A 13,668-nucleotide genomic window follows, 5' to 3' on the forward strand; every position below is an offset into this window, starting at 1 on the left:
CTCTGATTGATAGTTGTCTCATATTGACAATCGTATCTTTTTATTTTTATATTGACAAATAAATCACTTGTTCCTCGACTTAAATATCAATCAGTCCATGTTCGATATATTTAGTGTAAAAACTGTATAAACAGTCTAAGAATAGCATGACTTTGTGCAATGTTTGAATATAAGTATCAGGATGATTGATTGATTGATTGTTGGTTGCTTAACGTCCAGTGGCAAATAATTCATGCATGTTCAGGACGAGAACAAATTAACAATACATACAATAGATAGATGTTGTAATTGAGGCCGTTCGGGATAAGGACGGGAAAATTTCAACTGCAATGGAATATAAGGATATATTAGATAGGACAGAAATTTGGCCTTGCAACAGGCCACCTACGGACCCCTCAACGAGTTGTTGCAAGGGTTCTTAACGTGCAGAGAGCGTGGCATTCTCTCCACACGAGGCATCGGATTTAACGTCCCGATTCTGACTGGACGTGGCTGCGTACTTGATACATCCCGCACAGCTAAACGGACGCCCCACTTCGGCAAGGGTTTTACTGCCGGTCGGAAGAAGATCTGTAGTGACCATATTCCTATTCCCCAGTCACCCTATGGGACAAAGTATCAGGAGGATGTAGAAGTGTGCATATCTGTATAGCATATGACTTAATTTATTAAAAACAAACATCAATGTAAGGGGGAAAACAATATTTAAAGACCTAACTACAGTATTAAAACAAAGAAAGGGTTACCTCTAAGGAGCAACAAGTTGTCGTGGATCAACATCACGTTAAACGTAAGATGTGATAGCCAGTTTGTAAAAAAAGGTTTCTACAAGAACAGCCAAACTTCAAAACCAAAATTAGTGTAGCTTTGAAAATATTTAGTTCAGGTTTTACGTGATTTGTTGTAACGAATTCTCTGACTGAAATATTTACCTGTAAAACGTCACTACAAACATGGACATAGCGAACGAGTTGGAAAATATACACACCGTAAAAAAACGTCTAAAGGAATAGCAACGTCAGAAAATGGAAGGTTAAAAATAATAACGTAAAATCGTCCCTATTTTCGTAGTTTTTTGTGAAACTGAAATTTTCAAATCCAAAAAAAAACTCATCAAAGATACTAAGCTTATAGTGTGAGACGCCTGACGCGCGTTAAGTCTACATTCGACCCATACGTGGCGCTTGAATCAAAACAGTTGGAAATCCAAATCAGATGAAAAGTTGAAGACCATTTTGCTGTTTATATTAAATTCTCTGATGCAAATTTGTGAAGTATTATAAGAAAATTCTTGATTATTTAAAGCAAATTTATCATAAAGATAATTGTAAATTTTAAAATAGATGGAATTAACGGGTCTTTACCTAGTGTGGTCATGCACTGTGATTTATAACAGTACAAGAGCAATTTTAATACGAAAGGGGCGCTATGGTGCACAGAGGACAAAAGAACACCTACAAACAAGTTTGAATCAATTTTTAAGGACCATTTCTGTTTGAATTGAAGAATAGTGTAGAGATTTAAAAACAATATGTTCGTCCAGTGGCAATTGATTCATGCATATTCAGGATGATAATACATTGATAATTAAACCAATAGGTAGGTCCTGCTATTTTGGTCGAGTAGGGTGAAGGTCGGGAAATTTGAAATGCCACTAAAAGATCAGAGTATATTGGATCGGGACTGAAATTTAGGTTTGCAAAATGCCACGTACGGGCCCCTCAAAGAGTTGTCATTATAAAGGTTCTTTAACGTGCAGAAACCGTGCCAATATCTCTACACGAGGCATTGGATTTAAAGTCCCCATTCTTACTGGACGTTACTAGTTGCAAATTTACACATCGCGCACAGCCACACGGACTTTCCACTCTGACAAGGATTTTTTGAGTTGACGGACGAAGACCAATGTGAACATATTTATATAACCAAGTTACTCTTGGATGGTTTTTTAATTGAAGCAATTGAACTAGTAAAGAGACCAGACAAATTTGTTGTATAACCCTTACTAGAAGACGTCTATATAGCCAATACATAGTAGATAACTTCAATGTTTATATAAAGGAGGTCTTAGGCTGATATGTTCTAATGATTAATGATAACTGTCAGCCGTGTGACTGTCTATGTTTTTTTAAAGTTAGTTATGTATGACTAATAACTCATTTGTTCGGCTGTGTATAGAGAGCACCATAAGGATTGACTGACGGTATAAATAGATATCGTCATTGCTGGACTTCTCCTATATGCCATAAAGCATGTAACTTAATATGTTAACCGACATAATTTTTGAAGTCATTTCCTATTAAAAGATAAGGAAATGAAAAATATAAGGTACATTTATGTAAAACAGTAATGCTAAATGCCATGTTTAACTTTTCTCAGTTCATAGTTCATGATTCGAATGAAGATCCTATTCACCAAGGAATAAATGGGTTTTATGTTGAGCCAGGTAGAGACGTGTTTGCTTCAGTGCATAAGAAAAAGGTAAATATTTTTTTTTATATGATTTATATTTATTTAATGTTAAAATTCCTCCAGATTTTTGCTGGGGTTTGTGTTGCTCAGTCTTAAGTTTTCTATGTACTTTGTTCGTTTATTCGTCGTTTTTCGTTACCATAGCTTTGGTAGTGTCTTCGACTGAGTTTTGAATGTCCCCTTGCTATCTTCCGCCTCTTTATTTGTCTAACCATATTACATCTACATTTATGCAAATTATTATTTGTGCCAATAATTAACGTTCATTTATATAAATAAAATGAATATTTTCTGTCAAGATACACGAAATGAATGTATATGCATATAAAAAATATAGAAGGTCTTAAAATGAAAACATGCAATGCATGCAAACTTTAATATCAAAAAGGAAGAGTCTGTCATAATTATTGACCAAGGGAGGAGATTTTTAGTTAAATAATATTGGACATTACTACCTTTAAGAATTTCATCGATAAATTATGTTGCAGTAGATATAAAAATTGATAGTCTCGCTGCATGCTTTTAATCCATAGGAAGTAATTTATACAAATCTACATATTCTAATCTCCTCTCAAACGGTTTATATAATTCATAGAACTGGAGATACTTTGAAAAAAAAGCATATTTGTTTCAAAGCCTCAAAAAGAACACTACGAGAAAATTCTCGCAATGCCCATATGTTATAAAGTATTCAACATACAATGAATTTACTCCAAATTGTCATAAAAAATGTACCACCTTGTAATGACAGATGATGTCCCACAATCGCCCAATACTAAAATTACGCTTGGTCAGTTTAAAAAAAATATTACGTGTTCTTTATGGCACATCTACACTGAAATGTTAATGTTAATGTTAATAAAATACATATGTTTTGTCAAATAAGAATATGTTTTCGATGCTGATCGGTTGAATTGGCGTTTTGGCATCTCTAACATATAGCATCGTGATTTAAATAATCGAATATTTTTATGTTTGTCTTTTGTCTATAGTATGAGTATTTGCCAAAGCCATATGAAGCAATGGAAAAAATGTACTGCAAAGATCATATGAACGATGATGGTACTAAATATTATAGAAGTTCATGCTTCAAGGACTGCTTATCAACGTTTCTTTTGGATAGATGTAATTGCCTTCCTTACACACATAACAGTACGTCAATAGAAAAAATATAGGTTGTAACTAGTAGGAGGAATGTTGGGGGGATTAATAAAGGCAACAGTAGTATACCGCTGTTCAATAGTCATAATTCGATTAAGCAAAAAAAAAAATCTCGGTAAAAAACTTAAACCGAGGAAAACACATCAACTATAAGAGGAAAACAACGGAACAACAGAAACACTGAACTACAACAAAAGCAAACGCCAACATACATAGAAACGGACTGTAGATAACAACTGCCATATTCTAGACTTGGTACAGGACATTTTAAGAAAAAATGGTGGGTTGAACCTGGATTAACAAGATACCCTTATTACAATAAGGCAAACATGCCGAAGCCGCTTTGAAATCCTAAATTGTCCATCTGCTCGCTCTTGGCTTCACTGTTAATATATGGTTCTAAAAAGGATATTTTTTCTGGCTCAGTTCAACTTAACTTTCGAAAGTCTTGTTTTAAAATACGATCTACCTTAATTGGATAGTACAAATACCCTAACTATTCGTCAGATGGAATGACCCATTGTGTAAAATAAATCTATAATAGAAAAACAAAGGTATACTAGTTTCTTGCTCAGTCTTTTCATGTTGTGTTTTGTGTACTGTTATTCGTCTGTTTGTCTGTTTGTATTTTTCGTTTTTAGCCATGGCGTTGTCAGTTTATTTTCGACTTTTGAGTTTGAATGTCCCTTTGGTATCTTTCGCCTCTCTTCTTGATTTATTCATTGAAAAAAAACATATTTGTTTTTTATTGGAAGTGAGTGCACATGCTCAAATCTCTCTCGATTTGTTAATTGTCTAATATAATATACTTATTTATTTCGTAACATAAAGGTATCGTCTAAATGTTTCAGAAGTCAAATTCACAAATGCTTGTGATCATACAAATTGAAACAAAGTACTTGAATATTTTATAATTGTAATTTGACCATGTATAACGATAATTTATTGGGAAATATACAGTTATCAATCAAATTATACACTCAAATTAAAGTTGGCAATGAACCAATCGTGAGAGATTGGAGCATGTGCACTCACATCCAATAAAAAAAAATGTTTTTCAACGAATAAATGAACACTAGTACACCAATTTTGATCTGAAACTGTCATTTTGATATAAATATCATTTGAAAAGTCTGAACAATAAATCTTTCAATCATGATCTCCCTTTAAGAAATTTGTGCGACAATAATCTTGTATATTCAATTACCTCGGGTAAATCAGGTATTGAATTTTCCTAAACAGAAAGAAGTGTGGTTATCATGAAGATAAATCATGATTTGGTAACATAAAATCACAAAAATGTGGTGTGCTGCGTTTTTTAAGTCCGAAGAGAAGACCCTATTATTATTAAAATTTAAAGGTCACAGTGCCTGTAGATAAATTGACACGGTGATAAAAACTATTTACAATTCTAAGTTCCAAGCTAAGGCCAAGACCACAAGTATCAATTTACTGAAGTATGGGCCAAATCTTTTAAACAATATGTCAAACCTGAACCAATCTATGTGTGAATATAATGCTAGAAAAGAAAATAACCATTATAGATTTTTGGGTCAACAGGTCAATTTTACGGTGATTATGAATGGACTGAAATATTAGGACAAAAAACTATTAACACATATACCGAACTCCACGTAAATTCAAAAAGGAGGAAGCCCATGGCCATAAAAACTGACAAAATCAAACGGTCGTTTATATCAACAAACAGTACCAATGGGAAACATATTCCTTACTTCTTACATGCATTTTCAAATTAGTGGGTTAAACCTGGTTTTATAACTAACTGGTTCCAGACAGCATCTTTTGGGCCAAAAATCATGTCTTTCGGTGCCATACTTGTTTTTATAATGTCCCATGGAAAAACACCTAGTAACGTTGATGTTATTGTATCAAAGGTCACAGGAGAAATAAGAATGAAAAAAGCGAAAGAAGACACCAAGAGGCAATCGAAAATCATATGTCCACTAAAAAACAGACAATACCCTGGCAAAAAAACGGAAAAAGACAAACAACAATAACAAAAAAGTATAGCAAAAATACCGGACACCTGGGAAAATTCCACAAGGGGAAGTCCATAAAAACTGACAAAATCAAACGCTATCAATCATCAGAACAAGTGAATAACAACTGTCGTATTCCTGAATTGGTACAAAACATTACCTAAAAAACTCAAGACTAAGAAACACGAACCCCTACCAAAATCGGAGGTTACCTTCTGTTCCGCGGAAGGGTAGGCAGTTCCACATGTGGCAACCGTATGGTTGCTACAGCAAGTAAACATTCCGTAATAAGTAATATTCCAATATGTCACAATCGAGAAAGAGGATGGGGTAGTGGTTACGACAAATGAACATATCCGTGGTCTTATGTGACACATATATTCCATATAATCATGATGGCGTCCGTAGTACTTCTGAAAGAAAGACTTTAACTTTACCACTTGAGCTTACACGCTTTAATGCAATAGCTTGTTTGTAAGCAGTTTCCCATTTGAAGGGAAATCATGACAGGAAAAGCAAGCCCTGGAATAGCGTGTCAACTGAGAGAGAGATATGAATACTCAATATTCAAGACATTTTAGAAAATGTTTGTTTATTTTACATCTTTTGTACCATACATAAAATAAATAAGTTTGGTAATGTTCCACATGAAGAGAACAATAAGGGATAATGGTTTTTTTCATGGTAAACCATACCGTATATCCATTAGTATCGAAACTTTGGCAACGATGATTTTTTTTTAAAGTAGGACCTTTCGCTAAGTTTGTAGGCACATTATACGAGGCATATTTGAAATATTGATATAATACGTGTACTTTGTTGTAGATAAACATTACTGCTCCAAATTTGAAGTGGCTAACTGTACTACGAAAGCTCTAGGTAAAGTATGTAGAAAGGATCTGTAAGGTTGATTGCCGGCATAAATGAAGGGAAATTTGGATTCTCACTTGTAAATTAACGAAGCTTTGTATATAGTGTATACGTTTATATTGTAGTAATAGCCTTCACGTTAGAATATTGTATTCTACACGTCATAATCTTTCACCATTTGACGAAAAAAATAACACAATAAATTACAGGTAGGTTTCCAAAGTGGTTCAACCTAGACCAAATGCGTTATATATAGACTACCATAGCAAGAGAGAATATGTAGGATAGGGGCAGAAATTGTGCCTTGCAAAAGGCTACTTATAAACCCATCGAAGAGATGTTGCAAATTGTTTTTAACATTCAGAGAATGTTAGACTGTTTCTTATACGAGCCTTCGGATTAAATATTCCCATTTCGGCTTAAAGTGGATGTATAATCAGTATGACCCTTCTATAATTGGTTTAACTGCCGGATATGAGAAGTCCGAGTGACCAAATTTCTATACAACAGTTAGGAAAACTTGACACATGATATCCAGATTTATCTTACTTCCTACACATTATATTTTAATTCACTTTCATTTCTCATAAGGCTGGTTGTCACTATTAATGTTTTCTTTTTTTCATAGTGAAAACCGTCAAAGAACTTTGATAAAAAAAATAAAAAACTTTGACAACTTGAATGGAATAGAAACTCATTCTATTTTTCTTGAAACTTGGATGATCTTGGACTGGAATTATCTAATCATAGTTCAGGGTTTTTTTACACCAAGTTTTTGATGAAAATCGTTGATAGTGACAACAGATGACTTGGACCAAGTTTACCTGGTCAAAGAAAACTTTGACCAAGTTAACTTTGATAGTGACAACCAGGCTTTATATCTGATTTTCCAAAACATTTATTTTTTATCTTTCACTTTGCTTAAAAGCCCTCAATCAATATAATCATTAGTTGAATAGCTGTGGTGTTTAAGGATTACATATTTTTACAAAACAAAATAATTTTCAAATACAAACTACAAAAAGTTGTACATCTGCAACGCCATAAAAAATAAATAGCTGCACAATGAATGCATGAATTGCCACCCACAAATAATTGAATATAATTATAATGATTGCAATTTTGTTTGGAGGTGCACTAGTATACAAAATAAACTTGAGTTATTGTCACACTTAAGTATAATAAATTAGGTAAAAATTCAACCAAATTGGTTCACAATAGCTTGCATGTTATTTTCTCCAATTTTTTACAATTGAAATGCTGGAACGACAAATCTGTAAATTTTAAAACTAAAAAGGAACATGTTTTCATGGAAATTTGGTGTACAAAGCTGTTAAAACAAACTTGGATTATCCAAAAACTTGCTCAGAATTGTAAACAAAATACAATAAAAGAGCTATAACTCTTGTATGACCAACATGAAAATCATGAAAGCTACAAGAGTTTTTTTCTGTAGCTAAACATTGTGTACAAAATTAAGTAAAGATCTATTAAAGCAAACAATAATGGAATAGGCTCAATTGGACTGACAAGAGAGTACCATAGTATGTGTCCATCTTTGAAGGACATACTCGAATTGCCATTAAAATAAATCTTATATAAATGCCAACAAATTATGTAAATAAGTGAGTTTGATTGAATAACACATTTTGAATCAAGTTCAGTAAAAATACTGTGATATGCAGACGTTTCAAAGAGTTATATATATATATATGTACCAATTATTAAATAAATTATAAATCATAGTAAAAGTAAAGACATGTGGGAAAATATAAGCACCAAAAGTCTTCTAGCACATACTTAATAAGGCTGTTGTTAAGTTAAAAAAAAAGTTTTATTAAAAATATCAACTACTTTTAAAAATATTACAAATTTACAATAAATTTCTACAAGTACCTATGATTATTATATAAATTAATAAAATTGAATGATAATCCTTACAGTTTTTACAGATATTAGTGTTTATCTTACCTTCTATACATTTCTAGCAATATCGTTGGTTAAAAGCGAACACGTGGAGACCGTGTATGTTTAATATTGGGTTAGTGGGCGTGTTTTATTTTAATACACGGTTAGTTGCGGTGTTACGTCCCTTTATAAAAGAACATGACGTTGAAGAACAATCTGAAACGTTTCGCCCAATCAACAGATGAAGAAACTGATGATAAACGATTGAAAATAAATGCAGAAAACACATTAAAAGCTACTGAACAAATTGTTAGTGTTGGCATTTATTTTTGTGAACAATGTAAGTAGTTTATAAATATTGAACACTTGATCACTTTAATAGGCCACTTGTCTTAATTCAACATGTTAAGATAGTCGGTAAGATAAATTCGTTACAGTGTGCTAGTGACCTGATACGATACATACGGGGTCAGTTAATTCCATATAGGGTTCAAGCTTCGCTCTCACCCCTTATGGATTCCTGATGGAAATGAAATTTACTGACCCCGTATATATCGTATAAGGTCACTAGCAAACTGTGTAACTAATAATATTTCCATTACTAAATAAATATATTGCACTTGGATTATTCTTCTGACAGAAAAGATGGCACTTGAGTACTTCTTTTATAGAATAGATGGCACTTGAGTATTATAATGACTAAATGTAAAAAATAACTAGTGGTTTAAAAACCAGCTTTCATACGTTGTTATAGAATTTAAAAAAATGGCATCAAATGCAACAGAATTCTTTGAAACTGTCGCATGTGTACAAAATTATGTTTAAATAGCCCTCAAATTCAAATGCTTTAGTTGTTTTTCGCCAATTATTAGACGTGCGCTGTCTTACCGTCGATTTGATGTGCTACATATTGAATATCAGTAAGTCTTATTTTTCTATTCAATTCTTTCAAGATGACTACTACAACCATACAAAGCTGGCTTGTGATTGTCCATTGCCATGTACGTTTACCCATTATGAGGTTTCAGTAACATCCTCCCTATTCCCATCAGACTTCTACAATAAGAAGGTCTTTGATGTCAATGGAGACAAACATTTGGACTTCTACAGGTAACGAATAACACGCAGAAATTGCGTATGGAGCCAAAAGTAAATAAAAATTAGTGTGAAAAACTGAAATTTTAGATATTTATTTTATTTATTTTCAAATGAAGTCTTGTTAGTGAGATAGCTATATAGTGATACATGTATAGCTATTCTGCACAAACACCACCGTCGCCTTCGTAGTAAACCCAAACAGATTATCGTTTAAACTTTCAAATAATTTATTGTTCAAAATATTTACTTATTATTCTCATATAAGCAATCAAGATCAAACCACTAATTTACCTTTTAAACGCATTGCCATGTGGAATTCAAAGTTAATTGTTTCAAGGGATCTACTCTACAAGCAATGTCAATTAGAACTGGATTCTTAAAAATTGCCCTCAATCACAATACCACATAAACGTTAGGCATTAATCGCGTTTTACGTTATTGTACGCATCTTCTAGTAAAGACAGCTACGAATGTTTGAGGGTGTGATAGATTGATTGTTGTTTCCTGCACCTCCAGCTACAATTCTACCAGCAATTGGAAAATTGGGGTATGTTGGACAAAGGTCAGAAATTTTACCTAGGAACAGGCCACCTACGGAGCCATAAGATTTGTTGCAAGGGTTATTAAATGTGCCCTTCAAAAGACATCAAATTTACGTCTCCGTTCCGATTGTAAGTGGCTGCTAAATTTATTCATCTCTCGCAGCCAAAAGAACGCCCCTCTTTTATCAGGGTTTCAGTGTTTTAACAGGAGTAGTCCGCGAATGACCGTATTTACATACCCTCGTAACTCTTGGGATCTAGAGTGTAAGAAGGCATGATTTCATTATTCAGAAGGTTGAGTATTTGAAGTAGCATTCAATAACTATGATCATTCTTTGACACGGTACGGTACCTAGGACCAATAATGCGTGTCAATAAGACAACTATCCACTAAAGACCAACCAAGAATATAAACAAAAACAGTTGCAAGTTAGATAATCCACTAAAGATTAAACACGAATATAAACAAATACAGTTGTCAATTAGCCAACTTACCACTAAAGACCAAACAACAAGAAAGTAAACAAATACAGGTAAACAATTACATCGGCCGTTCACAATGAATAGAAAGCTTTTAATTGATATAGATAGAACAGTTTTGTTGTGTTACTGTCTTCGACTTCACATCTACTTCAAATCCATCTTAAGAGTGATTGTTTTTATAACAGGCAAAATTATGTCAGCCTCCACATTTATTTTGACCAGCTCTCTACAACAATTTCAAAGCAGGTTCCAAAATATGCATCTGCTGGTGATATATTTGGTATGTATTCTATCATTATGAAGCTCTTCCTCGGTGACATTGTTACTTATCGTTAGTTATTAATCCGTGTATTTCATATTAACATGTATAAATTAGTCTAATATACTACACAATGGAGTAACTGCATTTCATATACATTAACTTTCTTAAGATACATTCACGTCTAGAAATCAAAATGAAGTTGATTAAATCAGAATAAATGTTTTTTCTTAATGACCTGTAATATTTCTCTGAGATAAATATTTATCTTCAATGTCATAGACAAAAAGGGAAAATTACAGATTAGACTACTATTTCTTATCTTAAGATCTAAGACTGCGAAAACATATTTAAAACGTTCCAAAAACTATTTTACCTTCTGAATTTTGAATGTTATAACATGATATTTTCAAACAGCTACCGAACGTGAAAAATTCAAGTGGTTTTCCAGGCATTGCTTGATGAATACTTAACGTCGCTTCAGCACAAAAATGCTATATCGCAGCAGAGACATATAATACAAGAGATTCGCAACTCTAGTAGAGTCTGTATAACAGCCAATGAAATTGTATTATATGTCTCTGATCGCAGCAATCCAAGTCTTGAACGCCTGTAATATAATTTCAGGCTTCTTTAAATTTTTCAAGATGAGATGAGAGCATATTGACAACGTAACGATTCAAATTTTACTTTTGTAAACTTCTCATTCTTAATCAGTTATATACCATCTGGTACATTCTATGGCGTTTATGGTTTTCAGTTGATGTATACCAGCGCATGCTTTAATGGCATTTTCACACACTAATCCAACAGAGTTCTGAGTAAAGATCGTTGTAGAACATAGCTTCGCATTTCTATTGTGTTAATGAATTGTTTGAATGTTACGAGAGTCGTACTAGCTCTGACATAAATAACAATGTCCGTCGGATGTGGACGTTAAATCCGAGGTCCCGTGTTCAGGGAGTACCACGCTTTTTGCACATTAAAGATCCTTTTCATCAAGCTCTTTTTGAGTGGTCCATAAGTGACCGGTTGTTTGGCAAAATTATTTCATACTGGTTTTAGCTTTGATATATTTTTCTGTGGTTTATAATTTAACTATTTGGTAATTTGGTTTTCATGGTCTAACTTTTGTATAAAATCTGTTAGTATTCATACTTTGATGAGTTGAGCCTTTTTTCAATTAATGTTTTATAGTGTGTCCTTTTATGTCGTATTGTTACACCACTGTCTCAGGTTAGGGTGAAGGTTGGCGCCAGATAAAACGTTCAAACCCGCTGCATTTGTTTGCACCTGTCCTAAGTCAGGAACCTGATGTTCAGTGGTTGTCGCTTGTTGATGCGGTTCATAAGTGTTTCTCGTTTCTCGTTTTTTTATATAGAGTAGACCGTTGGTTTTCCTGTTTGAATGGTTTTACACTAGTCATTTTTGGGGCCCTTTATAGCTTGCTGTTCGGTGTGAGCAAAGACTCCGTGTTGAAGGCCGTACTTTGACCTATAATGGTTTACTTTTACAAATTGTGACTTGGATGGAGAGTTGTCTCATTGGCACTCATACCACATCTTCTTATATCTATATTCACTGTACTCACTATTGGCCATTCGATATTGTTACCGGATTGTAAAGTTACTGGGTCTGACGTTTCCTACTATATTTACATCTGATATTGCAATACAGGTATTGTATATAAAACAAAATATGTTATGTATCGTATTTTCAGAACCAACACAGCTGAAATTTTTCCTTTTTTCGAATATGCAAGAAATATTTACCTTTTCAGGACGTTTAAAAAATAACAAATCATTCGTTATGCATTTATAAAAGGCTAGTCCGAACAATCTTTACTTCAATTCATGATTTATGATTCATTCTTCTGCCATGATAATAAAATGCATGAATATTTTAACACAATAAAGCATGAACATTTTTACTTTCATTAGCTAACCTTGGTGGCCAGATGGGATTGTTTCTTGGAGCCAGCATTGTTACCTTGATAGAACTTTCCGAGTTCCTGATCTTTGCTTTCTGGACGTTCATGAACAATGTTATAAAAAGGGAACAAACTAGAGTGCAAACAATTTCAATTAAGTAACAAAGAAAAGAACAATTGTTCTAGGTAACAATCTAAAACATTGCATGACAAGTAAGTAAACAAGTGTCGTTTTGATTCAGTCAAGTGCATTTGGTGACCATAGAAGCAGACCTAACCTGAATGTTGTCAATTCAAATTACATGAATGCTGCTTATGTTTAGACAAACAAACAAATCAAACTGCAAGTCTTAATTTCAAATTTGAATGAAATGTAAAAATAAATTCATATACTAGAAGAGTTTAATAAAAGAATGCAAAATATTTTTGAAAAAATGCTTCTGTTTAATGGTTCAAAAAATTCCATTACAATTTCAATCAATTTTAAAAAGTAGTTCCCCATTTATCACCCAGAACCATAAATCAGGAATGACTAAAAGCGAAAACGACGAAAATCAAACTTTATATCTCTTTATTGCATAAAAATTTCAATCAATTTCCTTTTATTATCCAGAAAACCAACCAAAAAATTATTTTTCTAACTTTCAAGTACCATAACTCTGAAACGGTCAAAACGAAAACCGACGAAAAATTAACATACCCTGTCTTTAGTGGTCCAATTCATTCCTTTACGATTTCAATCAATTTGAAAAAGGACTCCATTTATTATCCAGAAACCAAACAATTCTGAATTCTTCAACAATCAACTATTATATATGGTACGGTAAAAGTGAAAACGACGAAAATTGAGCTAAATCGGTCTTTAGTGGTCCAAAACATTTAAATTTCAATTATTTCTCTATTTATCATCTGGATACCAAAGGAGAGACGAACGGACATGACGTT

Source organism: Mytilus californianus, unplaced genomic scaffold, assembly GCF_021869535.1.
Source record: "Mytilus californianus isolate M0D057914Y unplaced genomic scaffold, xbMytCali1.0.p SCAF_15, whole genome shotgun sequence".
NCBI lineage: Eukaryota > Metazoa > Mollusca > Bivalvia > Mytilida > Mytilidae > Mytilus > Mytilus californianus.